The sequence below is a fragment of the Dendrobates tinctorius genome, unplaced genomic scaffold (genome assembly GCF_039654945.1).
Source record: "Dendrobates tinctorius isolate UK_male_01 unplaced genomic scaffold, ASM3965494v1 ptg000143l, whole genome shotgun sequence".
Classification (NCBI taxonomy): Eukaryota; Metazoa; Chordata; class Amphibia; order Anura; family Dendrobatidae; genus Dendrobates; species Dendrobates tinctorius.
In genome coordinates this window covers 45,789,202-45,809,613 of record NW_027361810.1, presented here as the reverse complement: position 1 = coordinate 45,809,613, position 20,412 = coordinate 45,789,202, and the positions used below count along the sequence as shown (strand labels likewise).

General features: G+C 40.4%; 1 protein-coding gene across 3 annotated transcripts in view; it reads right to left on the bottom strand.

The window, feature by feature from the left end:
* The window catches only part of MAP3K20 (mitogen-activated protein kinase kinase kinase 20), a 194,886-nt gene that overhangs the window by 160,989 nt on the left and 13,485 nt on the right, over window positions 1-20,412 (bottom strand). Inside the window, exon 1 of one of the 3 annotated variants that reach the window (XM_073545904.1) lies at window positions 5,975-6,156. The exons of the other annotated variants lie outside the window; for them this stretch is intronic. The gene's annotated coding sequence lies outside the window, so the exon portion shown is untranslated. Of the gene's footprint in view, window positions 1-5,974; window positions 6,157-20,412 lie in introns of those variants that run through there. 3 annotated transcript variants of the gene reach the window in all.

The following is a 20,412-nucleotide window of genomic DNA, read 5'->3' as shown; positions in this document are numbered from 1 at the left end:
AAAAGGAAAGGACAAATAAGGTGGAGATATATGGAGTATAGAGTATGGATGGCTTCTACTTCTCTCTGCAGTTTGTAAGTCTAAAAGAGCTGTAAATCTTCTAAATGATGACACATAGGGCCAGGAGCATGTTACTACATTTACTCAAATTTATTCTCCAAGCTATTCTGTAAGTCTCACATCAGTACATAACTATACGTAGCTCACCTGAGAGGCAGATCAGACCAGACGAGCTACAGTGTAAAGCGTAAGAGAGAGATAAAGCAGCGTCCAAAGCCTCTGAAGAGCCAAGAGCTTAATTATAGACTGCTCTGGAGTTCCTGTAGGTCCTGTAAGTTTTCCAATACATTGTGATGGTATTTTAGGCTTGAGACAGGCCGTTTGGCCGACACGTTGCTCTATTTTTGTCTCCTCACTGATGTTTTAAATATTTTGGAATAAAAATTGGATTTTTATAAGGATTTCTGTGGTACCTCAAATATCTTTGGATTTGCTGCTGTTTTTGGACCTGGTAGGAGGCCATGTTGAGTAACACATACTCATCTATGGTGCATGGGAATTCTATACTGATCCTGTGCGCTGTAGTCACTGATCATGCACTAATGAAGCAACACTAACAAGCAGCTAGGCAACACCAGGTAATGAAATGTTATCCAGACACTTTATTCATGTCTTTATCTAGACTTGCGCTTAAACATTTATTTGTTTGAATGGTCTTCTTAATAATTTAATAGTTTTTTTTTCTTAAATATTTGTTTTGCACTTTCCCCCCTTTTTGTGGATCGTGATACTTTTTTGCATTCTCCTTTTCTAGATTAAACAATATTCCCACTTTAATGATCCATTACGCATGCTTAACTGCCGTGCCGTCTTTATATATGACCGTGATGCTTCTCTCCTCTCACATGCTCAGATAGCGCAACTTGGACGCATATGACATATGTTCCTACATAATTCTCCAATTAGCCTTTAAAAAGGGACCGTCAAGCCATAGCTCAATTCCAACAGATCTCAAGATCATTGGCATTCCCACAGTTCAGACCCTGATTGATTAGCAAACTTCTATTTCTTCTGACCCGCACCACCACCCAATTCATATGCTTGCTCCATTCAGCCAAGCATGAATATGTTTTCAGTGGAGAAAACGGCTGAAATTTGCTACAAATCTCCTCTGGATTTGGGTTTAAAAATTCAATATGCCTGATCCTTATTTCCATCAACAACATCTGTAGGGGGAGAGTCAAGATCACCTCTATGCACATAAGATAGCGAGGTGGCACAGCTAAAATCACAGGGTTTTCCCAACTTTTATCCAATATGTATGGGGGCCTTAAAGGGTGATTTCCATCTTAGCCTTTCATGGTAGAGAGAGGGATAACTCAATCCTGACTACGACAACTGGAGGTTGACCTATGAAAACAGAACTATGGAAATGGCATAGCCCACTGTTTCTGTAACGCATTAATTTCAATGAGGGTTACAGAAACCGCATAGCTCAGTCACACTTGGCTGTATTTAATTGTTGGCACCATGGAGGAGTTATTCCCCTCTTAGCCATGAAATGCTGATATAGGAATAATATCCCCATAAAGTCTAAATCTATGTAGCAAATTACTATCTGACCAACAAGGAGGAAATTTTTGTATTCATAATGAATTCTAAGTTTTCAGAGATCCTCATCTTTAGGCCAGAGTTGGGGAGCAGTTATTGTGTCACTCATTCTGGAGAACCTCTTCTGTAATACACAATCCACTGATTTGAATGAATATAGAGTAATGCGGATTGCTGGGGATCTTATAGCCAGGAATCTTCACATCCCTCCTGATGTAACCGCAGATGCGGTGAAATGCGCGTCGAGGTGCAGTTTACAAACCTCACATCCTCAACATAATGGACACAGGTAATTGACCTTAGGATCAATTCATTTATATTATATACACTGTACTTTGATCCGCTTTGCTATTTTAGCGTGACTATTAGGTCATTATATACCTTTCACATACCACTATCACTGTGATGCTGATATTTTATTTGTGAACATCTATATCAGTTGTATGTACTTATTATGACCTACCAATACTTATTACCATTTTGATAAAAGGGTTACAACATCAATGTTAATATATACCGATACTCATGTTCACAATGTCACTCGAATATTCACTATATAGGATGTGATGGTCTATTTTAATTTTTTCTGTCACTGTATTCATGTTGTATGTAGACAGAGAGAGTGTACTACTCTTGTCTTTTTCACATTGTGTTTTGTATCATTTCTATTTTGACTATTTAATAAAATTTGTATATTTTATCATCCTGCTCCTTCTGTGACGCTATAGGTATATGACATCCCTGCTTCATATTTTGTACTCAGGAGTCTGTTATATGGACTATCCGCAGGTCTCCAGACCCGAACTGGACAGTTCAAAAATGTCTATGAGGCTCTCAAGTCCGGGTTAGGAGATCTTCGGCCCACCTGTGTATTGCAGCCAATACTAGGAACATAAAACACAGAGGTGTGAGTCAAGCCTAACAAATAGAAACTGATCAAAGCAGAGAACCTATTTTTGTTCAATCTTTTGCTAATTTAGTCCCCAAAAATAAAATATCTTGCATCTTTTTTTAATTTGTTGATTTAATACTTTGGACAATGTCCGAAACAATGTACTGTTGTTACATGGAAACAATTAACAAGCTGCCATTAACGGCTCTGTTATACTTGTATTATGTCTTAATTTAGTATACTGACTTTATTATAATGTTGCACATTAAAGGAGAAGTCTGACAAATGTAATGAAAACATCCACATACAGAGGTCAAAACTCGGGCTTTCCCCCTCTATGAGCCAGAATAGGAGACCTGATGTGGTAGACTTGGGACATCCATGGATAGCCACTGAAGGACAAATGTAATTTGGCTTCATGTGGCAAAAGATTATCTAGATACAAAAAGATGTCTTTCTGAAACAAACACCCAAGATAAAGGCAATTCACACTGAAAGATTGTGAATGAGCGTTTCTAAGAAAGCTCGTTTCATGATAATCGGGCAGTCTAAATAGGCGGACGATCACCTGATGAACAAGGAAAGCGCTCGTTCATCCAGTTAAATGATCTTTTATGTGTACAAAAGATCATCACACTCAACAGCACATCATCCTGTGTAAACAGGACTCATGATGCTCTGTTACAGATCGCTCAGTGACTGCGAAAATAAATGCAGGGGGTTGCAACCGGACCCGAGACCTGGAGTTTAGGGGGCCCAAAAGGTCCTTTTGGCCCACATGAAAAGACCATTATTATTAAAGACTTACAATAGTTGTGGGCCCCATTGGAGCTTTTGCATTGGGAATCACAAGCTTCATGTTACGCCACTGATCAGGGTGCATCATTTATGGTGGTGTATAAGCTATTAAATGACCGCCGATTGGTTAATATTTACAGATCGGAGGTCATTTAGTGATGTCAGTCGGCCCATGTAAATGGAAATTGTTAATGTAAACTAGACTAATTGAGTACTTGTGTTAATAAACATTCGCTATGACAGAAAAAACTGACGGCACATCCTAGTCTGAATAGGTGCATACAAAAAAACAGCTTACATATCAAAATAAGGAACTGGTTGCACTCAATTGCATTAAGGCATATCAAATATGAAATATATGAAATGTGAATAGCATAATGGCTTTTGGAATTTAGAAAAAACATATGAGATACTTAGCACAAAATTTGGCCAAAAGATGTGAGCCCATTCACCAACGTCAAGGTGATCTCATTGAACGGCTCCCTATTCTAACTGCCTCACGTGAACTACTGGCTTTATCTTAAGCCTATATTTATAGGAAGATAGGAACCAAAAAGTGATTGGATGTAATTCAAATCACACCTTGATGAAGGGCGGAGTGCTCGATCAGAAAGCTAACATACAAATCACAGAAAAAACTGACGGCGCATCCTAGTCTGAATAGGTGCATACCAACAAACAACTTACATATCAAAATAAGCAAATGGTTGCACAGTTTTTACTGTCATTTGTATGTTAGCTTTCAGACTGAGCATTCTGCCCTTCATCGAGCTGTGATTTTAATTACATCCAATCACATTTTGGTTCCTATCTTCCTATAAATATAGGCGTTATCTTGTTATTAGCCAGTAGTTCACGTGAGGCAGTTAGAATAGGGACCCGTTCAATGAGATTACCTTGACGCTGGTGAATGGGCTCACATCTTTTGGCCAAATTTTGTGCTAAGTATCTCATATGTTTTTTCTAAATTCCAAAAGCCATTATGCTATTCACACTTCATATATTTCTTATTTGATATGCCTTAATGCAATTGAGTGCAACCAGTTCCTTATTTTGATAAACATTCGCTATACATACAATCTGATGTTTGAATGAATCTGCTAACTATGTTTAATGTTTTAATTACATTTTTTAATTAAAAAAATACTTTTATAATGTTTATAAAATCTGTAATATGATCTATAATCAGCAGCTTGCTTCCTTTTTTATTGATTTGATTGAAACAGCAAAAGATGATTAACATATATTACTGATGGTACAAACTACGCACATAGCCCTGTAGAGGATATAGCCCGTATAAAAAATAGCGAGAGACCAAAAGGCTTAGTGCACTGTTCCACCAACTGGTTCTGCATCCCCACCTCTCTTGCCTGAGCTTTCTCTGCAGTAAACTCACTACATCTTTATGGTGCTTTGAAAAATTACGGCAAAAAAATACATTGTCAATGTATTGTGCAAGTAAGGTCTAAACGTGCAATTTTTATATATCCCCTACAAGACTGTGCGCTTAATTTTCTACTATCAATTTGCTCTGACAGACTCCCTTTAGACAATTTCATTCACATTCTTTAAGTAAAATACATTCTTCATACAAAAGTAACACTAAACTTTGATCATTTTTGTCACAAAGTTATCACAACCCTGAAAAGTTCTCACCTGTCCACTTTATGATCGGTGGGGATCTGACTACTAAGAACTCCACAAATTCCTGAGTAAAGGGCTCTGAAATGTCCTGATAGAATGAAGCTATCCCTGGATGTGCATCTTTACTATGGGACTGTCAGATAAAGCCAAAGGCTGTACTAGAATTTCACCTGCAGCCCCTTCGAGAAGGAATGGAGCATTAGCAGAGCTCCTGTCTAATGGTGCATTTCAGTGCCCCATTCTAAGTTGGTGGGTGGCCCAGCATTGGATCCACACTACAATCACAAATATATAACCTATCTTATGGATAGGTGACAATTTCAATGTTGGGAAAAAACTTTTTCAGCATTACTAAAAGCAAGAAAGCAGCAAATGCAACATGGCAGGGAACAATAGCTACATTGCCTCGTCCAACAGGTATGGACTTACTGTATAAAACGCTAATACTTTAGTGGAAGTCAGGATAAGGATGACGAGTAGGTAGCGCCGCCAGATCAAACCACAGGAGAATGTATTGACAATGCATTTCAAGAGTGGACCTGGTGAAGAGAGCAGTCCACTCTTAAAACGTGTTGTCAATAATTCTCCTATGGTTTGATCCGGTGGTGCTACCTACTCATCGTTATTTCCCTGAAGTCCATTGTTGCTATACAAGTGATTCTGGGAATTTAACGGACCGATGAAGATCCATCTTGGCCATGGATTTTAATATTAGGTTGGTTATACCTGTCCTTTTGCACAACTCCGCAAGGGGAGACGGACACCTTATAAGATGTGACAGAGCATGCTTTCAAGTTGCAAACTATTCTATGGGAGCCCCGCTTCTTTTTACCTTACAGATTATACTAATACTTTAGGCTGACTTAAAGCATTGCGATACACAAGTCTTCCTAAATGTACCCCTATGTGTTGACCCCCATGAACTATGCAAAACAGTCAAGATAACAGGTAACAACTCTGCTTTCCTAGCGCAAAAATAATAAAATAACAAATAATATAAAGTAAAATAAGCAGAAAGAGTAAACTTACAGTTAAGTCTTGTCCTAGAGTTTTCAGGGGGAGATCCTAAGAGTCCTATCCCAAGGGGCACATCACAGGGTAAGTAATGTAATGTCTCTGCACATGTAGGGCACAATTGTACAAGGCGTTGGTGTGCCAGGGGATCTTCTACAGTTAAGTGCTGAAGACTGGAAAGCACACTTTCCACTGTCAGCTCACATAGCCGATCTGGAATGTCAGGCACGGCATAGCCCGGTGCTGTGCTCATTGCATAATATAGTCACACACATAAAACTTCTGGCTCATTTGGACCTTTAGCTGTGATACATGGCGCAGCGCATGTCCGGGAAGGAGGGGTACAGTAGTCTTGTACCAGAAACACTTGGACGCTGTGGTTTCTATTAGAAAGTGACTTTTCTTGGCTCCCGTAAAGAAGATCAGGACAGGAGCCATGTTTTCCTGAGCATGAGGTATGCTTCCAGGAATGGAACTTACATTTATTCCAGATGACTGTGTCATGATCTCTTTCTTTTTATAGCTCTCCGAAATAATGTTTGTCACTGCTATTTGTCATTCACTGACATGTTGTAACCTCAGACATCTCTACCATGTAAGCTGTCAATAAACCTCAGTTCCTTAAAAAAAAAAATTATCTATTTAGTGGGCAAGATTAATAGTTAGGAATGTGGAGGAGGGAGATGCAGCTGCAGGTTGTCATTCAGTATTTCAGTAAAGGGAGCAGGAGGAGGGTAACCTGTGACAGGTCAGAGCACAGGGTGCAGCTCTTACGTAACAACACCAAAATGCATTGCATGCAAAAGAGAAAATGTGAGCTGGAATCTGACTGCTTCCTCTGGGCAATTATATATATATATATATATATATATATATATATATATATATACAGTGTATATATATATATATATATATATGGCTTGTTGTAAAACATCATTCCCTATTATAATTTAGTGCATAAATAGAGAGGAAACGACATAACAGTAGTGAAAATATATGTATGATACAGAAAATACAACCTATGTTAATGGATGCTGGAGCTTTATTTAAGCCTATAACGACTTGGTTTGGTACTTAAAAGGAATCTGTCAGCAGGATTTCATACCCCAAACTCTTTTTTGTTCATGTAACTCTTTCAAAGACAGGTCCAGCAATGCCTTTACATGGCCCCCTCCTCTGTTACTGAGACATCATCTTTTGAATTGATCTGCAAGTGAAGCTGAAGAACTAGTAATAGTAAAACAAGTAGAGGAGTTTAAAGGAATTATCATAAGAGTTGATGAAGATCCAAGGACCACCTGTAGAGAGCTATAGAAAGACCTGGAATCAGCAAGTACAATTAATTCAAAGAAAACAATAAGTAATGCACTTAACCTCCATGGCCTGTATACCCGCTCATCAAGAAAAACGTCATTGCTGAACAAAAAGCATGTTCAAGCACGTTTAACATATGCTCAACAATATTTAGACAAGCCTGTGACATACTGGGAGAATTTAGTTTGGTCAGATGATACCAAAATTGAACTTTGGATGTCATAATACACACCATCTTTGGAGACCAAAAGGCACTGGCTCTCTCCCCAAAAGCACCATACCAAAGTGTGAAGTTTGGAGGTGTGAACATCATGGTGTGGGGCTGTTTTTCAGCCTAAGACATAGGCAAAGTTCAAGAAAGGATGAATGGACAAATAACGAGACATTCTTGATAAAAATCTGCTGCCACCCATCAGGATGATGAAGATGAAATGAGGATGGACATTTCAACAAGACAATGATCCCAAACACACAACCAAGGAAACTCTCAATTTGTTTCAGAGAAAGAAAATAAAGTTGCTAGAATATCCCAGCCAATCTCCAGACCCAAATCCAATAGAAAATGTATGGAAGGAACTAAAGCTCAGAGTTCATAGAAGGAGCCTATGGGACCTTCAGGTTTTGAAGACTGTTTGGAAGAATGGGCCAAAATCACACCTGACTAATACATGCAACTAGTTTCGCCATACAAGAGGCACCTTAAAGCAGTCATTATCAACAAAGGCTTGTGTGCGAAGTATTAATTAAATTTCAGTAAGTGTGTTAAATACTTTTTCCTTGTGTCATTTCGAATTATTACATGTAGCTTAATTTATGGACATCTATGGTTTGATTTCTTTGTCTGTGGATTTGATAGGTTGTTATCAATATCTAGTGATAATTTCATGTCAATAGGACCTTTAGAAATATACAGGTGCTTCTCACAAAATTAGAATATCATCAAAAAGTTAATTTATTTCAGTTCTTCATACAAAAAGTGAAACTCATATATTATATAGAGTCATTACAGAGTAATCTATTTCAAGTGATTATTTCTGTTAATGTTGATGACTATGGCTTTCAGCCAATAAAAATCCAAAAGTCATTATTTCGGTAAATTAGAATACAAGTGTCGCATTCCTTGTGTCAAGCCACTCATGACCAATAGACAACGCCAGAAGCGTCTTAACTGGGCCAAGGAGAAAAAGAACTGGACTGTTGCTCAGTGGTCCAAGGTGTTGCTTTTAGATGAAAGTAAACTTTGCATTTCATTTGGAAATCAAGGTCCCAGAGTCTGGAGGAAGAGTGGAGAGGCCACAATCCAAGCTGCTGGAGGTCTAGTGTAAAGTGTCCACAATCAGTGATAGGGGAGCCATGTCATCAGCTGGTGTAGGTCCACTGTGTTTTATCAAGACCAAAGTCAACACAGCCGTCTACCAGGAAATTTTATAGCACTTCATGCTTCCCTCTGCCGACAAGCTTTATGGAGATGAAAATTTCATTCTCCAGCAGGACTTGGCACCTGTCCACACTGCCAAAAGTACCAATACCTGGTTTAAAAACAACAGAATCACTGTGCTTGATTGGACAGAAAACTCACCTGACCTTAACCCCATAGAGAATCTATGGCGTATTGTCAAGAGGAAGATGAGAGACACCTGACCCAACAATGCAGACGAGCTGAAGGCTGCTATCAAAGCAACCTGGGCTTCCATAACACCTCAGCAGTGCCACAGGCTGATCGCCTCCATGCCACACCGCATTGATGCAGTAATTGATGCAAAAGGAGCCCCGACCAAGTATTGAGTGCATTTACTGAACATACATTTCAGTAGGCCAACATTTCAGATTTTAAAATCATTTTTCAAGCTGGTGTTATAAAGTATTCTAATTTACTGAGATAATGACTTTTCGGTTTTCATTGGCTGTAAGCCATAATCATCAATATTAACAGAAATAAACACTTGAAATAGATCACTCTGTTTGTAATAACTCTATATAATATCAATTTCACTTTTTGCATTGAAGTGAAATAAATTAACTTTTTGATGATATTCTAATTTTGTGAGAAGCACTTGTATTTACTTAAAAAATTAGTGACGTGCAGCTCTATTCCTCACCTAGCGCCACCACCTCCTGCTTGACTAACAGCCCTTATGTTTTACTAGAGGTGTGCCCGATGCTATTGCATTGGGAGGGAAGTGTGTGTGTGGGGTATGTGTGTGTACATGTGTGTGTGTGTGTGTGTACATACGTGTGTGTGGGGTATGTGTGTGTGTGTAAATGTGTGTGTGTGTGTGTACATACATGTGTGTGTATGTGTACGTGTGTGTATGTGAGTGTTTGTGTGAGTACGTGTGTGTGTGTGTGTACATACATGTGTGTACGTGTGTGTGTACGTACGTGTGCACGTTTGTGTGTGTATGTACATGTGTGTGTATGTACGTGTGTGTGTATGTACATGGTGGGCAGGCAGCGGCGGGTCCGGCGGCGTGGCCAGCAGCGGCGGGTCCAGCGGCGGCAGTGGGGGGGTTCAGTGGCGGGTCCAGTGGTGGGGGGTCCTGGCAGCGGCCAGCCAGCAGGAAAGACCGCAGCTTGCAGCCTGTGCACAGGCCGCAAGCCGCGGTCTTTCCTGCCTGCTGTGACGGAGGTGGGTGGGCAGGCAGCGGCTGGTGGGGTCCGTCGGTGGCGGGTCCAGCAGTGGCAGTGGCGGGGGGGTCCGGCGGCGGTGGGGGGGGTCCCGGCAGTGTCCTGCTGGTGGTACTGTGGAAGGGCCTGGTACCACCAGCGGGTGCCATATTGAAATACCCATCACTTGGGTATTTCAATATGGCGGTCGGCGTACTTTCGGTCGGCACGGTGGATTGTGGGATTCGGGGACATCCAGACGGAAGTGGAGGACAATTTAAGGCAATTATATATATAGATGACTTCAGAAAAAGTAGCCGTTAATCAAGCAGGAACTGATGGCGCTGGGCAGGGAATAGAGCTGGAGTGACAGAGGCTTCAACTCTATCACAGCCATTTGCTTATCAATTCAGATGTTGCTTTCTCAGTAACGGAGGAACAGACTGGACTTGTATTTGCAGTAGCTACATGTACATATAAATATTTTGTAGGGTGAAATCTTGGTAACGGACTCCCTTCACACAGTGATTTTTCTGTTTTATTTAGCCTCTTGTTTACACATTTTTATTTTTTTTTTACATAGGATGATTTGATTTTTGCAGAAGTTGTCTTTTTTTATATGAATAGAACACATTTTAAAATTTGTATCTCTATGACCACTGTGACCTCCAACAATCTCAGAAATGGCTATTTTCCATTGAAATTAAAGAGGATCCCTTGCTATTTGGTCTTTTTGTATATATGTACCTTATGGTCGGGATGAAACAATTGTGGTCCACCTTCTGCGCCACCTGGGCCGGGGGGCCCGCTGACTCCAATTTCATCTGGATGTGCGTGACTAGGACGCACATTCAGGTGGAATGCATTGCGGTGCAAAGACCTGCTACATCCCAGAGCTAAAGGAGCATATATATAAAATGGCAAATTTTATTAGTCTCATATCAAAAAGTCATAACAGTAATAATAATATACATGTAGACAGTACAAGATACAAAAAAAGGAGAGAGCAAAAATGAGGGACCAATCCCAGGGTCCAGTGCCAGCGAAGTACAAATGATCAAGCGCACGGTTATCCCTGAAATAGATAATAAGGTGCTTAAAGTCTAGATAAAATGACCAGGCAGTACAAGTCAAAGAAATAGCGGCAACCAGAGTCAATATAAGTAATAGCTGGCGCAGACCACCAGGTATGAACCCAGGGTGGGCCCCCAAACCCCGGTGTGCTGTCCCGATAGCACATGATAATACCCCAGTAAGAAGTCCCCCGCAACTGATAACGCAATGTATTGAACAAGTAATAATTGTATAGCTCAAGTAGAAGGGGGAAAATGACGCTTACCAATGGAGAATGGGTCCATACCTGGTGTCACCACCCATCTTGAAAAGTTTCCCCCCCTCCCATATACTAATGTGCCACAAACAGAAAGATGATCTCACCAACCATTCCCATTTTATTTAAATGTATCCATATAAATGGCCCACCCTGTATATAGGATCTAGAATGCCACACACGCTGTAGAGTCGGTAAGGCAAACCATCGATTCCGACTCTGACTCCTCAATTTCCCTGACTTTCGACTCCGACTCCACAGCACTGTCTCACCACTGACTATGTACACAAAGTGCAGCACAGATTCATCTCAACTAAAAGCCGAGATCATTAGATCGGGAACAGAACAGAGATTTATAGGACATAACTTTCCAAAAATTATTATGAAAACATTTACAGCACATTCTGCATTGTACTACTGTACCCAATTTATTATATATTTTAGGAGTGGGTCCATTTTATACTGACTCCATCTCTGACTCCACAGCCCTGGTGCCAACAAGGGCCCATAAATCTGACCAACATTCAGGTGGGGGCCCAGGTCCATAATTTGCACCTAGTCCCATTGGATTCTAGTTACATCACTGCCTCTGCTTATCTAACACAGTTCTAAATTAACGTAAATGAGAACGTAATATACATTTCTTCACAAAAAGACTTAGCAGCGCAGCGTTAGATAGGCCAAACTGCACATAAACATTGCGCTGAATACAAGAGGCAGCAGTTTCCATAGCTTAGAAAATATTGAATTGTTTTGTACGCATCTACCTTAAGGTTGCATTCATACAATGCGGCGGAATTGCAATTTTTTTGCTACAATCGCAACCGAAATGCATCTTTTTGTCAACATTTTTCAAAATTGTGGAGAAAACATGGCCTTTCTAAAGAGGGCACAAAACACCGCGTGTGAACACAGCCTAACAGAACCTGTAGAAAGTATTTAGAACTCTTAATTGTTTTAACATAAATAGAAGCGATTATGCAGCACTTTCTATTGCCATAGGACACATCCCTTACACTTCCTTCGTTACCGCGGCGTATCTCCTAATATCAGTTTCTATTTGGCCTGGAATTAGATGTTTTTTTCATGCTGTGATTTCTGGCCAATGATGTGTAATCAGCAGATAGTCTTGTCGCAAATTCTATTTACATGTCATTTCCCAAGGAAAATCCTCTGTATTAGCACATAGTAAATGTAACCGTATGCGGTATTGATGTTATAGCCTTGGATATCATTGCGTGTCGTCTTATGAGACAACGGTTTTATAAACAGTTGTAGAAATAACTATTGAGAATGTACTTCTTGGCCCAGGATGACATTTTTCTATGCTGGATACTTACCACATCGTTCTATGGAGGACTGATTTCTTTACTGAATATGGTGGCCTTGTTAGGTCTACAAAACATTGCATAATTATAGTTTTGATTCAGGATTAGTCCCAGTGACCTTACTTGACCTGCCTTTAAAATTAAGGAATGACTAGACAAAAGTCAAGTTTTACCATCCCTCCGGGGTCGCTGCTCTACATCAGTGAGGAACAGCTTATTTTACATTGTAGATATAAAGGTACCGTAATTATCAGTTACGGCAAAATTAAATATTTAAAAGGATATTCAGGTTACACTTATCCATAGAGATCCCCACCAAGCACCAGAACAGGGCACTTTCGTCCTTCTTCAGAACAGAGCAGCAGAGCGCATGCTCAACCCACGCTCTATTCCTTCTCCATGGGACATTCCAATACAAGTGTAAAATGAAAGAACTACCAAGCTAAATCCCTACCAATCTCATACAGATGCCCAATCTTAGATATACAGTACGTCATTAACTTCATATCAGTTCCAGAAAACTTTTTTTGTAAAAGAGGCTTAAATGTACTGTAGGTATTAGAGTTTCATAAAAAGGGATCCCCACTTAGATGACTCCCAATCCGATGAGCCAAAGTCAACAAGCAGCGTCCGACCTGGTTATATAACGCTTAATTTCCAATGTAGAAAGCTACAGCTGATGGCAGCTTCATTGGCTAAATTAGGGATCTCATGAATCAGGCCTGCAGCGATCATCTGATCATCACAGTGGCTCTCTTATAAAACAATCTTTTTTTGATGTAGAAATTCTATCACAAGATTCCTTCTATGCTATCGAATGTTAATTCTGGTTGACTTGATGGAACACTTTGAGATACATTTTACTGCTCTCTTCTCTAGCTCATGGTATGGTCATAGAGAAGACCTCATTACGATCTAGAGTAGAATGACATAAATTGGACAGGAGACTCTCACTTTGACTTTGACCAATAGTGAAGCCCAGAAACCACCAATTTTGTTCTGATTTAAAATGTACCTTTCATTAAAAATACAATTATAAGAAACAAACATAGCATATAATCCTGAAAAGGAGATTTCCAAGACAGATTCAACACCTGGTACTCCCACCGATCAGCAGTAGGCTACCAGATATACACTGCATGTAGAGCTAGAACAGCACAGCGCCACACAGTGTTGTGACCGTTATTGTGTACTGCTGCTCAGCTCTTATTGAAATGAATGAGAGTTGAGCTGCAGTACCGGAGAATGGCTACTATACAGTGTATGGATCTGTGATGTTTCGGCTTCGCTCACTGTGTAGATCCAACTGCCGAGTGTCAAACCCCCACCGATCTGATATTGATCATTTCTAAGGATGGGCCACCAGTATCTTTGTCCTGTAAAAACCCTTTAACTAATTCCACAAAGGGGCGTAAATTACATTGTAATTGTGCAGTGCAGCCTAAAAACACACTCTAGAGAATCTTGTGAGCTACACACCCTTGTACAAACCACAGAAATTAGCACTAAATAAATAGGCCCATATCTCTCGAATTGAATGGCGGATTAAAAGAAAAAAAAAGGAATAATCAGGGATCCAGTGGCCATAAAATAAGAGAAAAAATTGGCAATTTTTGACCTGTTGACAGGTCCTCTTTAAAGAGGTAATCGCTCATTTCTGCATGAGACTTTGCTGGCCGGTGAAGTCACATCTACAGATATCTCATCAACTCTAATAAATAGGATGTTGTGTTGTACCTGCCACCTGGGCACACAGGTCAGCAGATATATCTTTAAATGTGACGTCACCGGTCTCGCTCACCTCCCGAGATGGCAAGAGAGCCGACGGATTACCCCTATAAAAATCTTATGGATGACTTTAGCTATTTCCCCCAGATAACGATTGCTAGCTGAATTCCAGCTCTTTGTGATATCATTTACATTACTGCCGATTTTCAGTCTAAACATAATATGTGCCTACTTCAGGAAGCAGGACAATTCCTTCTTCTGTACAGATGTTTTTTCTTACATTACAGCTGGCAATTCACCTTCCACAATGAACAAGACATGTACGATCCTCGGGAGGAGGAGGAGGAGGAAGAAGAGGAGGAGGGGGAACTTTTAGATCTCTTTTGTCGCAGGCTGCCTTTTTTAGTTATATTTACAAGAACATGCCAGGAGCCTCTCAGCCTCTTCATGCTGCACACATCTACACTCTTCCCAAAGTACACACACTGCCGTGATAACAGTTAACGTAATCCCACAGCAATCTGTCAACCACAATATATGTACAGGACGGCGGCTCATGTTCCTTGGATGCTGGAAAGGAAAATACTGCAACATGTAAATGTCACTTTTTTGTGATAAAACTCTGAATACACATCTCACTATCCAGAAAATGGAAATTGGCGAAACCGCTTTATTTAACCAAAAACAGCTTTGTGCTTTGTCTCGAGAACTTATGATAGTTACAGTGATTGTTTTCAATCTCTCAATTTTAGTATAATGAGCAAGAAAAACTATAAAGACAATAAGTGCAATAGGGTCTTACCCAAGTGGAAACGGTTATGCTCACCTGGGGGAGGTTGTGACGTCAAAACCCCTGAAAAAGTATCAAAAAAGGATGCACCAGATCCACGATGTAGGGAAAATGGTGAGGCTGGAAATGAGTAGGTTCAAATCTGTGTTGTCAGAGGTCCAAAGATGAGCAGGAAACAGGAAATGTGGTTTATTGGTTGACGCGTTTCGAAGTGACACACTTCTTTATCAGGACAATCCACAATGATCTTTGTGGTTTGGCCTTATGAAGAAGTGTCACTGCGAAACGCGTTGACCAATAAGTCGCAATTCCACATTTCCCATCTCCTGCACATCTTTGGACCTCTCGCAGCGCAGATTTTAACCCCTCCAGCCTCACCAATATTAGTATACCACGGAACTCAAATGGTCCAATAAGATTCAAATTAATTGTAAGAAAATGCATCAGTATGTCTGTATAACAGAAAGGGCCAACGTTTCGGTCCACAGACCTATAAAAATATATATAATAACAGAAAACGAAGCCACATGATGCTAATTTGCAAAAAAAAAGAAAAGAAAAGAATAAATAAGTACAAAATATATCACGATTGTAAATAAACAGACAAAATGAATATGGTATGATAGATGTGGAGATACATATTGAATAGATGAAAGAAAAAACTACATTTAGGTGCTAAGTGAACAAATAACATAGAACAAGCCATATAATAAGGTGAAAGCCACTGCAAAGAGATTACGGTATACGGAAATACACCTGTGCCTAATCGTGTGAAAAAATAGGGTAGGATAAGGAAGGTGAGTGTAAGGAGGATGTGACGTAATAAGAAGAAATATGCCAGATGAATGTATCATGATAAATACACATAACTACACACACGTTTGATCATTGTGGCCTTCATTAAAGGGGTTGTCCAGCTAAAAAGATTAGCAAGTAAACGTGCTTAAAGAAGCACTTTCGTTAACTTTTTTTCCCATCTAAACCTATATAAGGTCCCCTTCACAAGTCCATCTAAAACCAGTATCGTAATAAAACAGTACTGGGGTCATCAGTCACCATAAGTTACAAAGCTTCTCCTATAATTTGCAATGTTAAACACGTACAGTGCATGGATGCTATCCGTGTGCTGTACGTATTTTACACAGACCCATAGACTTGTATTGGCCCTTGTCATCCGTGTTGCTGGTAAAAAAAAATGGACATGTGCACAACAGCATTGGTTATAAAAGGTATGTGTGGCATTTGTCAAAAAAACCCACAGATACCACATATACTGCAAACACGGGCATGCAAAGGAGGCCTAAATGTTTGTTAAAGCAGCACTCCAGTGTTTTTTGTTACTGCACTGCTGGAGTGGTGCTTTAAATACATGTCCTCTGCCCCCGTCTCATACTTACCTGCCGCCGCCTTCATCCTTTTCCAGCATCGCTCCCGTCGGTCTCCAGCGAAAAGTGACCTGTCGGCAGCGCCAGTGTTTCATGGAGCGGCGCAGCGCGGAGATCACTTTTCAATAGAAGTCTATGAGATCCTTGTTCTGGCCCTCACAGACTTGCATTGAGAGTTTGTGACGTAGATGTTGACTTATGGCCTGTCAGAAGCTGCGCTCACAAGATGGCGCCGCGGAACCAGAGTGACACCGAAAAATGGTGAAGATGCCAGAAGGTGAGTATAAAACCTGGGGCATGGGACTTACATTTAAAGCGCCACTCGAGCACTAAAAATAAAAACACTGCTAGAGTGGTGCTTTAAAATACTCGCCAATCGCTGTCTGGTGTCATTCCGTTTCTCTTCTGAATCACATGACGGCAATTCATACTTTCTGAGGCTCCAAAGGTTTACATTGTAAAGGCCACTTCTGGGTCTCACAGCGTGCAGTAAGACACCGAGCGTCTGAATCATGTGACTGAGAAGAGGAGCGGAAAGGCGCAAGAAAGTGATCAGTGAATATATTAACACACTGACACTACACTACCGGGATTAGGGGGGAAAAAAGTAAATTGGAGTGCTTCTTTAAATTAGTAACTTATGCTAATTACTAATATATGTTTTGTCTGAAAAGTGCCCCAATCTTAAGACACAAGCTCTGGTGCCAGCAGGCTCTCTTGGGGTCTGCAGTATGACCCCGATCATCATTGTCTTTCCGCCTTGTTGCTGGAATAAAAATGGTTCTAAGGTAATAATGAATTTATGTTTGCGTCTTATTCAATATTTAATTAGCCTTTTTTAAGCCAGTATTCTTAGTATCATTTTTTGGGGTTCACCATGTTACGCAATTCTACTACAATATCTTAGTGGAGTATAAAATCTGCCTAATTTCGTTTTTTTGCACAGTTTGAGGATTATTGTGCAACATTTTAAAGGAATGTTGCAAGCTTTTTGCTCCAAAAAGGTGCAAATAAAGCAAAAGACAAAAAATTAAGAGCATCTTTAATTTTGTCCAAAATTCATCAACAGCCATGTTACCATTTTGAAGAATTTGCTGCAGGAAAATGGCAACATAGACCACAAGACAACAAAAGAGAAGTTATGAAAAAAATTCAAATGATGAATTGTCCCCTTACTGTGTAGGGATCGGAGCAGACGCGAAAGGAGCTGACTAATGGCTCATTTCGACAGCTAAGCCGGACCCCTTTTTGGTCTCAACCTATGTATAGACAGAGAAGGGTCTTGGTCTGGCTTCTTGTTGGGCTGTTATATTTTGGGTATACCTTTTTTGCTGTACAGAGATTGCTATACAGTCATCCAGAATAAAAAAGTATCCAGTGTGGTATAGGTAATTTTACAATGGGAGCCTATAGGCAATGGATGGCAATATTTGCCTACTTTATATTCCTCCAAAGGATTCTACAAAAAGAGTGTGCGCTCATGCACACAATGGTAATGTGGTGTCGATAGACTGCTATAACCGCATACTGCACCCCATGCTCCTGATTTCACACACTGCTCTCTCCAATGTATGCCGTATTACAGAGGTATTCTCCTCTAGATCTAGAATCATTACTTTTGGGACAAACTTTACAGAATCACACAATAAAGCTGCATACTGAGTGCCTCGTCTTCGGCTTCTCCATGTGCAAAATAACCTTCTTTCTCAACACAATTGGCCACATCACATAATGGCCACAATTGTATTAATCTGCAGATAACGATGATTTGTAATGTCCAATGTCATGCAAGTATTCATGCCAGACAATACAAGGGAAAAACTATTGAAACCCCCCCCCCCCCAAAATAGATCGATCCATAGTGTCTTGTGGTAATCCGATAATGGAAATGTTTTACAGTTCACAATCCATATGTAGAAAGAAACTTTCCAGAATCTTAGAAATGACATTTTAATGTCATTACAATTATTATCTGCAAGAGTTCAATGTTCATTTCATGATAAATGTGTCGGTCGGTGGTCAATGAGGGTCATAATGATAAACAGATCCCATAAATCACCTATTAAATCAGGAAGCAGTAGCAAGGTTACACTCATCAGATAATGGCCCTATCAACACACCTTGATTAGATTGCCCATAAGAATCCCACAACATGACAAGTCACTTGTAACTTCCGAGAGGCTTGACAGGTCAAAGTCTAAAGAATTTGGGCAAACACAGCTGTTTTATAGGTCTTTACAATATTCAAGATGTATAGAGATATCATATGGTGGTGAGTTCTCCTTCAATGGAAGTCTTCAGAGGCTGGACATACATTTGTCTGAGATGGTTTAGTGAATCCTGCATTGAGCAGGGGGTTGGACACGATGACCCTGGAGGTCCCTTCCACCTCTAACATTCTATGATTCTAAAAGTGCGATCACAATCCAAAGTCTCTTGGTTTTGTTTCCAATTAGATAATCAAGGGCTGGTGGGTGCTGGTTAACCCATGCGTGCCTCGCTATTCAATGCTTCCTCTGCGATACAAACGGCGCCATGAAATAATTGTGCCATCTATGTTGCATCCACAGTAGCCAAACCTAGCCAGAAGAGACCAGAGAGTGTCAGTGGGAAGTGAGTATTGTTAGGGGGGCACAATGGCAATAATTTAATTCAGTGGCACAATAACAATGGCAGGTGCTATATAAATTCAGGGACACAAAACCTGGTATTTTTTTTTCCTACAGGAGGGCATAGTGGACATTATTATTTCTGGGAGGGGGGGGAGTGGGCATATTGACTTCATAAATATCATCACCACAACTGTGTCTAGTACACTAAATAAAAGAAGTTATCCTCTACAGACAGGCAGCCGTGTAGATCCAAGTGACAGAAGTTCCAGATACAAAGGTCAACTATGCAAAAGGCTTATGAGAACTTCTCCCCACTCATAATTCAGTCTCCAGAGCTGTTTCTAAGATGCAGGGAAGTTGGATGCCCTATGGACATGTTAAAAATTAAGGTTTCATATTGTTAATTTTGTACTTAGACCTGTTTATCATGCCCGCTGTGCCAACCTATTCATGGACCTAGATAACAGGCATCTCCACTTTTTATTCAGGTCATAGCTGTGAGGCAGTGAGGGGGATCATATATTAGGGTCGATATGTCCCCCAGGATGTGGGCGGAGTCTTATTAAACCCGCTGTAGTGCCTTGTATTTACAGCAGAACGTCTGTCAAGTCAAAATAAAAGGAAGTGTGGATTGGGTCCAAGTAGTTGACTCAGTCAGATTTTTAGGAAAACCTGACAATGGCTTTTATTTTTAGAGTGATTTGCAGGTTTGGTAGTGGGGTGAATCCCTTTCTCTAATCCGGGTTTTGGAAGAGGCTCTATGGCCACGTTTCCATTTAATCTCTCAGTTTGGCTTTGAGTGTGTCTGTTTGGAGTCTTGCAAGCTGCAGAGCAGGAGGCTCTGTGCAACTCAGGCCTGTGTGAAGCCAACACAGAGCCAGGGACTTCCCAGCAGCTGACGCACGCAGGAGTTACAGTGGTGCCATTGCCCACAGCAACGGGTTGGAACAAGGACTATTTGTGGAAGTGCGTCTGCGATCCAGAGGATATCACTTCTATTTATGTGAGTCTGAGAATAAAGACACTTTTATGTTGAACTTTCTGTGGTCCCTGCCTATCTGTCGCACTGTTTCAACACCGCTGCACTACATAGCACTTTAAGATATTTTCCAACTTTCTAACTTTTTTGCTGATTAATAACTAAGGAAAACAGCCCTCGTCTGCATGCTCTCCTACACTTTCACTCACATAAGATGGAAAAGTTGGTGGCACAAGATTATAAACTCCTCCAGAAAATCCAGTCCTAACACTATATCATGGATTTCTCATGAACAACAAAAGACTTGTTTCTTAATCCCACTGGTTTTTGTTTGTTTTTTTAAGGCCCCACAATGAGAAGATGCAGGCACATAATCCAAG